The sequence below is a fragment of the Chiloscyllium plagiosum genome, chromosome 10 (genome assembly GCF_004010195.1).
Source record: "Chiloscyllium plagiosum isolate BGI_BamShark_2017 chromosome 10, ASM401019v2, whole genome shotgun sequence".
In the NCBI taxonomy this organism is placed as follows: Eukaryota; Metazoa; Chordata; class Chondrichthyes; order Orectolobiformes; family Hemiscylliidae; genus Chiloscyllium; species Chiloscyllium plagiosum.
This window is the reverse complement of record NC_057719.1, coordinates 54,083,042-54,095,108: the sequence shown is the minus strand read 5'-3', so window position 1 is coordinate 54,095,108 and position 12,067 is coordinate 54,083,042.

Genomic DNA, 12,067 nt, shown 5'->3' with positions numbered 1-12,067 from the left:
CAATAAGCTTCTATCTGCAATTTGAGAGGGAGAGGGTACAGTCGGAAGTGACAGCATTTCTGTTGAATAAAGGGAATTATGGAGCTATGAGGGAGGAGCTGGCCAAAGTTCAATTGTGCAATACCTTAGCAGGGATGACCGTGGAGGAACAATGGCGGATATTTCTGTGTATAATGCAGAAGTTGCAGGATCAGTTCATTCCTAAAAGGAAGAAAGATCCCAGGAGGAGGCATGGGCGGCCGTGGCTGACGAGGGAAGTTAAGAAACATATAAAGTTAAAAGAGAAAAGGGAGAACATAGCAAAGATAATTAGGAAAACTGAGGACTGGGAAGCTTTTAAAGAGCAACAGAGGATTACTAAGAAGGAAATACGCAGAGGAAAAATGAGATATGAAGGTTAACTGGCCAATAATGAGTGGTGGGGGCATGGAATGCGCTGCCTGTGGTAGTGGTAGAGTCAGAATCTTTGGTGAGCTTTAAGGGGCAATTGGATAGGTACATGGATGGGTGCTTAAGCTAGGACAAATGTTCGGCACAACATCGTGGGCCGAAGGGCCTGTTCTGTGCTGTATTGTTCTATGTTCTATGTTCTATGTTCTATGTTCTAATATTTCATAAATTATAGCTTATGGAAAATAAATATCTTAAATAAGTGCACAACAAATGTATAGATGTTTCCACGTCTGATCAAATTTCAAAATTCTCAAGCTGAATTTATTAAACAGGTTCTGTAAACTTTTCAATTGTTAGCATTATTAAATTAACAAACCAGAATTTAAAGTTATAAGAAAAATAAAGGTCATTGAACTCAGTTCTTAAGTGTTGAATGATACTTTAGAAAACATTTGGAAACTATGGATGTTTGGAATTTTCACAATTTACATGCCACTGTTAGAAGGGAAACTAATGGGAAATTTTAATCTATGATTTCTTTTCAAATGAAATGGGATGACAGCAGAAAACAAAAATGGCAAAATGAGGCAGATCATCACTGGACTGCCAGAGCCAGAATTTATGTTAATTCTTCTTGTTGCGTCACTCCCTCTCTGCCTGTTTCTTGGTAACCAAATCTAAATGGAGGGGAAGGGAGAGAGTGGGTTCTAAGTGGCTTTCCTTCTTTCCATCCACATTGTTATAATTCACATGGTTACATAGAACATAGAACATAGAACATAGAAGAATACAGCGCAGTACAGGCCCTTCGGCCCTCGATGTTGCGCCGATCCAAGCCCACCTAACCTACACTAGCCCACTATCCTCCATATGCCTATCCAATGCCCGCTTAAATGCCCATAATGAGGGAGAGTCCACCACTGCTACTGGCAGGGCATTCCATGAACTCACGACTCGCTGAGTAAAGAACCTACCCCTAACATCTGTCCTATACCTACCTCCCCTTAATTTAAAGCTATGCCCCCTTGTAATATCTTAAATAAGTGCACAACAAATGTATAGATGTTTCCACGTCTGATCAAGTGAAGGTTACAAGTGAAGAAAGTGTCAGTAGCTCCTGGGAAACAATGGGCTAGAAAACAAGAGATGGGAAGTAATAACCCAGAGAATGATTATTGAAAATGCACCATAGTAATTTGAAAATTTGAGTTCAGTTCAAAAATAAATCATTGAAAATTGATTAAAAAATGAAAATCTGGTATCAATAAGGTGTTGCATTCCAAAAAAAAACACTGGATTACTTATAATCTTTACAGAATAAAACCTGCCACCTTAGCTGATTTGGTCTTCAAGCAACTTCAAGTTGCTGAGATGTCCTAGATTACTAATTTCTCTTTCTGTCATTTCACATTATTTCCTGTAAATGATTCTAACCAGTCTGCCCTTGAGTGACCTGTCTGATTAGCAATCATTCTTCGTGCAGTGATTTGCATACTGGAATAATCAGAGATGCACACTGTGATATGATTCTCTTTAAATTAATGAAATATTAAAGGCAGATTTAAAAAACTGGTATGTAATTTGCAATTATAATAGAAAAATTAAAATAAAGTAAGATACAAAATCAATAAATGCTATCAAAGCAAAATTCTCAGATATACATGCAATTAGAATTATCTATACAGGGTTAAAGTACCCTTTTCTATAATCTCTTCTGGACATTTGAAGAAAAAATTCCTTTGAAAATGAAACAGGCAGTTAAGAAGCAAATTATATCTCATTTAATTTACTGTATCAATTGTGGCCTGAACGTTTTATGGGTGGACATGCAAAGAGGGTGAAAAGTGACCATTTGTACCATTAAGCTGTCCTGATTTGGTGCAAGCATATTTAAAATCATGCTACTTAACTACCAATCTCAATGAGAGAGGTCAAAGAAGAGCAGAGAAAGACTCAATTTAAGAGAAAGTCCAGATAATTTCCCTGAGGCAAACAAGCACAGCCCAGGAGAGTCTATAACTCACAAATTTTCATAATTTCATTTATTTAGTAATTGACTGTCTCAAGCAGGAAATGGCCTCTCTACCGAATACTGCTTAACTTTCTCTTAAAGTACCACAAAAGTTGAAACTCTGTTTACAGATATGGTTCAATGAATATGCATATGACTTTCTGACATAAGTTGTAATATGACTATGTCCTCAATAATTACATGCTGGTAATAGGAGGTAAACCTGTTCAGTACAAATTATGCTTCCATGAGGCCTTACCATCATGTAGAATCCATCAATAAATGTTGAAAAGTCACCCAGTAGTCCGGCCTTAACTTCTGTTAAGATCTAAACAGACCGTAGAATATGATTGTAGCACTAGGGATATTGCTCTAAGGTTGATGGTGTTTTTTGCAGAGGAATCTGAATAGCCATGAGGCAAAGCTGAGGAACCATATGGATCAAATCTTCAGAAGGCTTCCCAAAAACAGTGACTTGAAGACTTGCTGGAAATTAGGCAAAGTAGTTGAAGACTTCAGTCAAAATGAGGTCCCAGAGAGTGGCAACATCCAAGTCAGCTGAGAAGCCTATACCCTTTTCAAAACTGTTGATGCTGTTGAAGCACTGATACAAGCACTTAGGTGGAAGTTGTAAATGCCACATTTCTGCAGCTACAGAACAGCCTCTAGTTTCCATTTGATACAGCTCTTGTATTTTCTTACAGTGAGTCCCCTTGTCAATGAGATTCTTATTAGGCAAAACATTGATGACACGTCATCAGATTCTATTTAGTTGTAATGGCTTCAGATGCTTCTTTTAGTCTTGAGAACTTTATTTTTTAGCATTGTTTATTCAACAAGGTCCAAGTCTGAATATTGGTTAGGCTCAATGACGTTGGTTAGGCCTTGCTCACTAGAAACCTGTCAAAAATGAGAAAAAGATGGTAATCATCAGTTTGAAGTAATGGCTTAGTAGTACAAGGAAGCAACAAAAGTGACAAGATTCTTAAAAGAAAATCAAAAAACATTCACCTCCAGAAGGAGAATCCAACAAAATTAATAAGAAGAAGATATAGAAGTTACACATTTTCTTGACTAGGTGGACATTGTTGGCACTACAGAAGATGATGATCTGGATCAGGGCTATTCATCAGTAATGTTGAACAGCAAGAATATTCTTCCAGATTTTTTTCTTGATACAGAAGGAATCATGTATTGTCTGACAATTGAGAATAAATTTACACTGCATGGCTTTGACATCAACACTGAAGATCTGGTGTCTGGGAGGTGACCTTCAATTTTAAACATCATTTTGAAGCAACAACTTATTAAGGAATCTATTTACACCTTACACAGTTAAAATACATCTTTGTTGACTTGCAAAGCACAAGTCTGACTAAGTTTTCTGCAGTGGCTATCTGATGTTCCACCCCAGTTAAAAGACAATCCATTCCAAGAAGATAATTGCATTCCAATGTGTGAGGAATTGTCTCAGCCTCTCCAGGAAAATTAGCTTTCATCTACAGAAAATTAGGAAACATTTTGTGTAAGACATACTGAACTTTTCCAAGAGTGGGCGGCACAGTGGCACAGTGGTCAGCTCTGCTGCCTCACAGCGCCAGAGACCTGGGTTCACTTCCTGCCTCAGGCAACTCTCTGTGTGGAGTTTGCACATTCTCCCCGTGTCTGCATGGGTTTCCTCCGGGTGCTCTGGTTTCCTCCCACAATCCAAAAATGTGCAGGTTAGGTGAATTGGCCATGCTAAATTGCCCGTAGTGTTAGGTGAAGGGGTAAATGTTGGGGAATGGGTCTGGGTGGGTTGTGGGTCGGTGTGGACTTGTTGGGCCGAAGGGCCTGTTTCCATACTGTAAGTAATTTGATCATCTTCATGTTTCTTCTCCAGTTGTGTTTCAAGACTGGGGAAGGAGCCTGTTTTTTTCAGAGAGTCATAACCAGGAGACAGTCAGGGAGTGAACCTGATAACATAGTACAATCAGAACCAAATTAATAATTTAAGGAGGAAAATCCACTTGTACCTGACTCTTAGTCCTGATTGCAATGCATTAAATCCTCCTAATAGTCTTCCAGATTATAGTGAGCAACTTAATTTACTGCCGAGGTGATGCTAGTCTTTGTAAGCAACAGTGTTAATAAAGAAACTCTACATACGTTTATTACAGATTGGATAGAAGTTTCAGTTCCTTAACAAGGTGGACGCAATGATCTTCCAGTTAGTAACATGCAGAGGGTGCCTGATGACAGGGAACCAAATGTACAGGGAACCAAACAAAAACTGCACAAGAAGGAAAAATTTTCCACAATACTATGTATGAAAATAATGTTTTATTTTTATATGAGAGACTAGAAAAGTCTTTAGATTAGATTCCCTATAGAGTGAAAACAGGCCATTTGACCCAACAAGTCCACACTGACCCTCCAAGGAATAACCCACACAGACCACTTTCCCTCTGACTAATGCACCTAACATTATGGGCAATTCAGCATGGCCAATCCACTTGAACTGTGGGAAGAAACCAGAGCAAACCCACGAAGACACAGGAAGACATGCAAACTCCACACAGACAGTCGCCCGAGGCTGTAATTGAACCTGGGTCCTTGGTGCTGTGAAGCTGCAGTGCTAACCACTGAGGCACCGTGCCGCTCAGCTAGCTTCACCTAGCATTCCAGATATACTGTCAGAAGCGATACTCATTTCATCTTTTCATCAAAAATATTTTGCAGATTGCAAGTAATATAAATAGTTCTAACTGCAAATCTTCTTGTGTAAGCAACAAGCACTGAAGAGATTTTTGTTGGCTCTTTGCCGTACTTGTGCGGGTTTTTTGAAGAAGTGAACCTATACTTCTTCAATGATTTGCTCCCCTCTTTATTCTAAACTTGAAAAGTTGGCAAAAGGCTGTCTTTAGACTGCTATTGCAGCTGAATGGTGATGCATCATAGGTCTTCATCAAAGAAGACTACCACTTCACCATTTAGCAGTCCTTCATTGTCAGATCTTCTTTTCAGAAGAAGGTATTGTGAAAGAGATAAAACACATCAGTATTGGGGTGGGGGGTTGTTGCAAGATGAAGGATAGAGTTTGATGAATATATGGATGTGACTCTGAGGTTGCATATGATATAACAATGAAGTCAGTGACCGTATACTAGTACTCTAGTTTTAGACTTGTATCTGATGGTGTCTGAAATTAATCCTGATTATACATTTCCATTCTCACCATATTATGAGTTTTTTCATCCAGATACAAGTTTTCTTTTGTAGATCTTTTTAAAAAATAACACGATTTTGATGGGTTATGTAATATAAAAAATATCAGATTGTCTTTGTCAATCTTTATGTCTGAATAATTGTCCGGACATTGTCGGACACTTTGGTTTTCATAGATAGAGTCAACATTTCAAACCTTTTAAAAAAAATGTAAAAAAATACTGCAGGCTCTGGAAAGCTCAATGATGAAAAAAAATTAGCTTAAGTATATAGCAGGTTAATTAATATCTGTAAGGAGAACAAACAAGTTAATATCATGGTGTTGTCATGGAATATTCAACCCAAGAGTAGAAAGACAGGTTCCAGGATTACAACAGTTTAAAATGGTTGCACATAATCTCACTCAAATTTGTATTAAAAGATTGAGCTTGATGCATATTTTTATTTTGAAATATTGAACCTTAACATTCACAAAAGATGATCAGATGTACTGAACAAACCTAAGTGATTAAGACTTAACCGCAATCCAGGTTTGTTCAATATATCACATTAATTATTTTTGAGTATAAATTCTGTGTCATATGATTCTGCCCCACTAACTGCCTGATGAAGGAGCAATGGTCCGAAAGCATGTGCTTCCAAATAAACCTGTTGGACTATAACCTGGTGTTGTGTGATTTTTCACTTTGTCCACCTCAGTCCAACACCGGCACTTCCACGTTAAAGTAGACTAAAAGTGATTAGAAAGACTTTCATACAGAGGTTTTGTTTGTGACTAAGTAGGTATGAGATGAGATTGAAGGCTTAAGTATTGCACCAAAATGTATGGTACTTTCTACAATATGAATGTGGTTTCCCTTTAGGAGGGACAAACTGCCTTTAAGTTTGACTGAATCATTCAGTCTCTAGATTAGAGTGGTGCTGGAAAAGCACAGCTGGTCAGGAATGAAGGGCTTTTGCCCGAAACATCGATTTTCCTGCCCCTCGGATGCTGCCTGACCTGCTGTGCTTTTCCAGCACCACTCTAATGTAGACTCTGATCTCCAGCATCTGCAGTCTTTACTTTTGCCTGCCTGAATCATGCAGTCTACCTATGATCCTGCCCCACTGGCTACCTGCTGAAGGAGCAGTGCTTTTTTTTTTAACTTAGTCTACTTTAGTCATGGCTGAAACCCTGAACTAGGTTTTTTTCACTCCCTGACTTGATTATTCCAATGCATTCCTGATAGACTCCTAATTTCCACCTTCAATGAGGTCATCCAAAAATCTGCTGCCAAGATTATAATTAGCACCATTGTGCTTTCACTCATAAATGTTAGTTATTCACTGAATTACATTGTCTTCTGATTCACTGACTACTCAAACTTAAAATTCTTAACCTTTGACTTCAAGATTTATCTGTCAATTATATTGGTTGAAGGGACAATTTTACACATATACCCAGAATGGCTGAATTGGCAAAATAGCAGGAAGCTTGAACAATTTTTCAACTTATATCACATTGGAATGTTGGTCAGCTCCTACACTAAGCCAACCAACAGGTCAGGCTAGGAAAATGTTATTGCTGCTGGCACTGAGGGTGGACAACAAAAATGGCCTGTCTGTAGAACTCAGCAATGTTTAAATAACAGGAGGATCTCTTCTGGCCTTCTGGCCTTGTGAAAATAAAATGAAAGGAAATGTGAGTGGCCATCAGTAAACCCTTTAATGATTCTAATTGGGCTGCTCACCAACTGGTACACACAGCCAAATCATACATGATGTGCACATCTGGAGTTTTACAATAAGCTAAGACCACAATTTCCACTTCTGAATGGCTTTTTACTCAAAGCAGATCAGAATACCATACTCTCATTTAGAGATCTAACTGAGAATTAAACAATAGAGTTCTTGATGGCAGAGTTTCCTTGCTGTCACTTCACTTCCTCCAGTTGTTCTGTTAGTCTCATGTACCACTTCTTTTCCCATTTGTGCGTTTTGTTGGGCAGATTCAAAGCCTAGTCAATATCAATTATAAGAGGAGACATTTAGAATTGGGTAGCGCAATGGGTTCACCCAAAGCTTCTGAGTGAGCAAGAGTCAAAGATGATCTTCATTGCCCAGTGGAACAATCGGTTGTCTGAAATAAACATAGTGGCCATTTTACTTTGGTCAGTGTTAGGGTTGGTTTAGGGTGATAAATATCATCTGCAAAAGCCATTTTGCACTTGAGAGATACATCACTACTTCTGAACAAGGAGACTCAAAGAGGTTATATAAGAATGCTGTATTAAATCACAACCCTGCAATGCTATAAAAGAGAAACAAAGAAATCTTAATTCACTAGCCACAGATGGTTTTGCTTAGTTTGCCTATTGGAGCAACTTTGAAATATTTGACTCCTGAAGCCATTGCAGCTGTTGAATCTATTTTCATATTTTTTCAATCCATCCACTTCAAAAATAGAGTCTTCAAACAAGCCAGGCCTATAATGATAGTAGAGGCTAATCTCATTTTCATCATCAAACATAACTTTTATTCTTAATTACTTTAAATCGTTGCCCCTTTATTCTTCGGAATAACGTTATCACTTTTACTTGAATGACTAAAGCAGTAGTTTTGCAATATGCTCATCTATATTTTGTTTAAGACGTAAGCTTTGCTGCTAGTTATTTTTAAGTTGAATGTGAAGGGGAACTGCATAAGCTCAAATAAATCTTAGTTCAGGGACCACATCTAAGTTTGTAGTCATTATATCAGCCAGTATATCAATCTTGAAAATCCGAATATTTCTGAAGAAATATTTTCCAATAATGACACTCAGTCGTGCCTGAATTTAAAAATAGTTCACGAATGAAACAAATGAAAAGTTCAATTATCCTTAATCATATAACTTACTTGTAAGGAGAGAAAAGATAATGTGGAAGAAAATGTGCAATGCTTGCAGACAATGCATAAAGGCTCTCCTGAATTAGCAGACAAAGAACATTGGGAGCCCAACACTTTAAAGTTTTTGATAGCTAATGTAACGTAGCTAATAAAAATATTTAACTTTAAGAAACAAAAAGTTTACCCTGTTCCTTCAAGTGTATTAACAATTTAAAGAGAGTTTATACATTAACCTGTGTATGAAAATTATTTCACAGAATTTCTGCAGGTCCAATGACATTTGTGAAGGAACAAGTGTTAGGTAATCATCTCAGGTCAATTCATTTCAATCCTCTCACAATTGCTTTCCTCCCTCCTTTCAATACTCCCTTTCTTCCCATTGTGTCTGGTCACTTGGTTACCTTGACCAAACATTCCTGAGGCTTCTGACAAGATTCTCTTCTGTTAATGCCCATATTATTCTTTCTGAGGTCAAAAGAGCACTCATGGGGATCTAAGATAGCGGCGATCTGAGAAGATCACACTGCAGAGCTTCGCATCGCAGCAGGAGCAGGAATGTCCTTTAACTCACCCAACCCAGGTCATCAGGATTTCTTGGGGCATTGGAAAGATTGTGGAGCCCCAAGAAACATTTAAAAATTGACTTACCTGTATTTTCAGCTGTCCAGAAATGCCTAAAAAGGGAGGAGGAACATCTGAGGCCGGGCCTGCAGCTCAGCCTGCAGCAGCCTTGGAGCAGATTACTCTCCAGGACCTGGTGAACCAGTCTTGAAATCTCATGAGATGTTGGGGAAACAGTTTGAAGAGAAGCTGGCTCCAGTCTCTCTCATGCTGCAGAAGCCTGAGCAGCACCTGGGAGACCTGGGGAAGAGGATGGATGAGGTGGAGCACAGGGTCGCAGTGGTGGAAGCTGATGCCAGTTCATTCAAGGAAGAGATCCAAGCCCTGAAGACGCAGGTTCATAATTTGCGTGACCAAGTGGATGATCTTGAAAACAGGGGCAGGAGAAAAAACATTCGGATCATCGGTCTGCCTGAGGGTAAGGAAGGTGAGCGGCCTGTGGAATTTGTTGAAGATTGGCTTCTGAAATTCCTTGACTTGGAGAATGGCATGAGAGGATTAAAGATAGAGAGGGCTCACCGGGTCTCAGCACGGAGGTTGGGTCTAAGTCAACGCCCTCGTCCTTTCCTGGTGCGGTTCCATCATTACTGGGATAAGAAGAGAGTCATGGAGGCTTCCAGACTCTAGAGGAAGGATCCAAAGGCCCTAATTTACGAGGGGTCTAAGATCATGTTTTTTCAGGACTTTTCAACAATTGTAGTATGTATAAATATTGTTGCTTGGGTATGCATTTATCATTCTGTAAAAGAAATGGAGGAAATCCGGTTGGAGCTTTGTTTTTCCCCTTTTTTTCCCTCTATTGATAATAATTTTGTTCAAACTATGTCTGGCGGTGGTTAAGATGTATATTTTAAATTTCTAGGTTAGGACATACCAAAGGATGGGTGGGGTATTCCCGTTTTTTTATGAAAGAATGTTTTTTTATTCATATTGATATTCTGTGGGGTGTTTATTCTTTTTAGCTTATGCTTGCGATGCGGCTCTAGCTGGGAGAAGTGAAGATGGTTGAGATGGTTAGATGCCTATTTATGGGCAGATCGGAGCGGGTAGTTGCCCCCTCCAGGCAGGGGGTGAGTTCCCCTACTCAGTGCTATTGGCGCTTTATATGTTGGCTTGTCTTCTGGTTTTTGTTGTTTTTTATTTTTAATCATTTTGTATGTTTGTTAAATGTAGTGATTTTAGTTTATGTAGTTTTAATATTTGGTGGACCATGCGACACTAAGGCTCAGCAATTTGTGGTTCGGGTTCCTCCTCTCTGGAATTTAAATGTAATTGCAGAAGATTATAGCTAATGATTTGACTAAATGGTGTACCTGGAATATCAAGGGAAGTCACTCACCAATTAAGAGGAAGAAGGTACTCTTGAGTCTTAGAAAGGAGAGAGTGGATATTGCTTTGTTACAGGAGACACATTTGGATGACAAGGAGCATCTGAAATTACAACAGAATGGCTTTGACCGAGTTTATTTTTCATCATTTAATACCAGAAGTAGGGGAGTGGCTATATTGGTAAGGAAAAATCTCTCATTTAAATTGTTGGAATGTGTTAAAGTCACATACGGGAGGTTTGTAATTCTTAAAGCCTTGCTAAATGGAGAAGAATATGGCATTTTAAATGTTTATTGTCCCCTAGCTCATCCTCTTAAACTCTTGGTAGATGCTTTTTCTAAATTGATAAGTCTCAAGTCTCGGCACATCATTACAGTGGGAGATTTTAACTGCCTCATGGACCCCACAGTAGACAGGTTGCCTAAAGATCCCTCAATACCCTCTGCACAAACTAAACAGTTATTCGGTCTGTGTGGGGAATTAGGGTTGGTGGACGTCTGGAGGTGTAGCCATCCTACAAGTAGGGATTTCACGTTTTTCTCCAATCCGCATAGATGTCACACGAGGATCGATTTCTTTTCTGACCCCTGCGGTAACCCTGGATCTGGTGGCATCCTGTACAATTGGGAATATTGCCATCTCTGATCATGCTCCAGTGTACCTCATGGTTAAAATTAAGGATGTTACAATGGATTTAAGGTACTGGCAAATGGACCCGTTTATTCTCATGGACAGCAAGTTTGTGGAGTATTTCTCTAGGGAATTTTGGGCATTCCTAGACATCAACGTAGGCTCGATTGATAGCTCATCCGTTCTCTGGGAAACTGCCAAAGCTTATGCCAGAGGGTTAGTTATTTCATATTCCACCAGCAGGAAGCGGCAGAAGGGTGAGCAGCAACGTCTCCTTGAAGCACGGTTGAAGGCAGCCGAGAAGGCCTATTTTGACAGACCCTCGTTGGTCAAACTACAGAGGATTATGGCACTGTGGTCTACACTAAATTCCGTGCTCAAGCAGATGGCAAAGAAGGAGCTGGCTTTTGCAAAGCAAAGGTTATATGAGCATGGTGACAAGCCAGGCAAATACTTAGCCTACCTTACCAGAAAGAGAAGTGCCCCACAAACCATTACAGCGATTAGGGAAGGGTCTGGGAACCTAACATGTGATTCTAAAAAAGTTCCAGAGATTCTACTCTAAGTTATATCAGTCTGAGAATTGTGAGAAGGGGCAGGCCAAAATGGAATCCTTTTTTAGAGATCTGAAGCTCCCGGCTGTGACTCCCGAACAACAGTCCTTTTTCAATGCCCCATTATCAGAGCAAGAAGTGCAGGAAGCTGTGAGGCAGCTGCAGAGTGGAAAGGCGCCCAGTCCTGATGGACTTCCCAGTGAATTCTATAAGGAATTTATAAGTATACTGTCAGGCCCGATGCTGAATATGTTTAATGATTCATACAGTCATGTTTGTCTCCTACCATCTCTGAGGCCAATATTTCACTTATCCTTAAAAAAGGGAAGGATCCGGAAGACTGTGTTCATACAGGCCCATCTCGCTCTTAAATGTGGACTTTAAGATCCTCTCTAAGGCTCTTGCGTTAAGGCTGGAGACTGTGTTACCTTCTATTATTAAAGAGGATCAGACG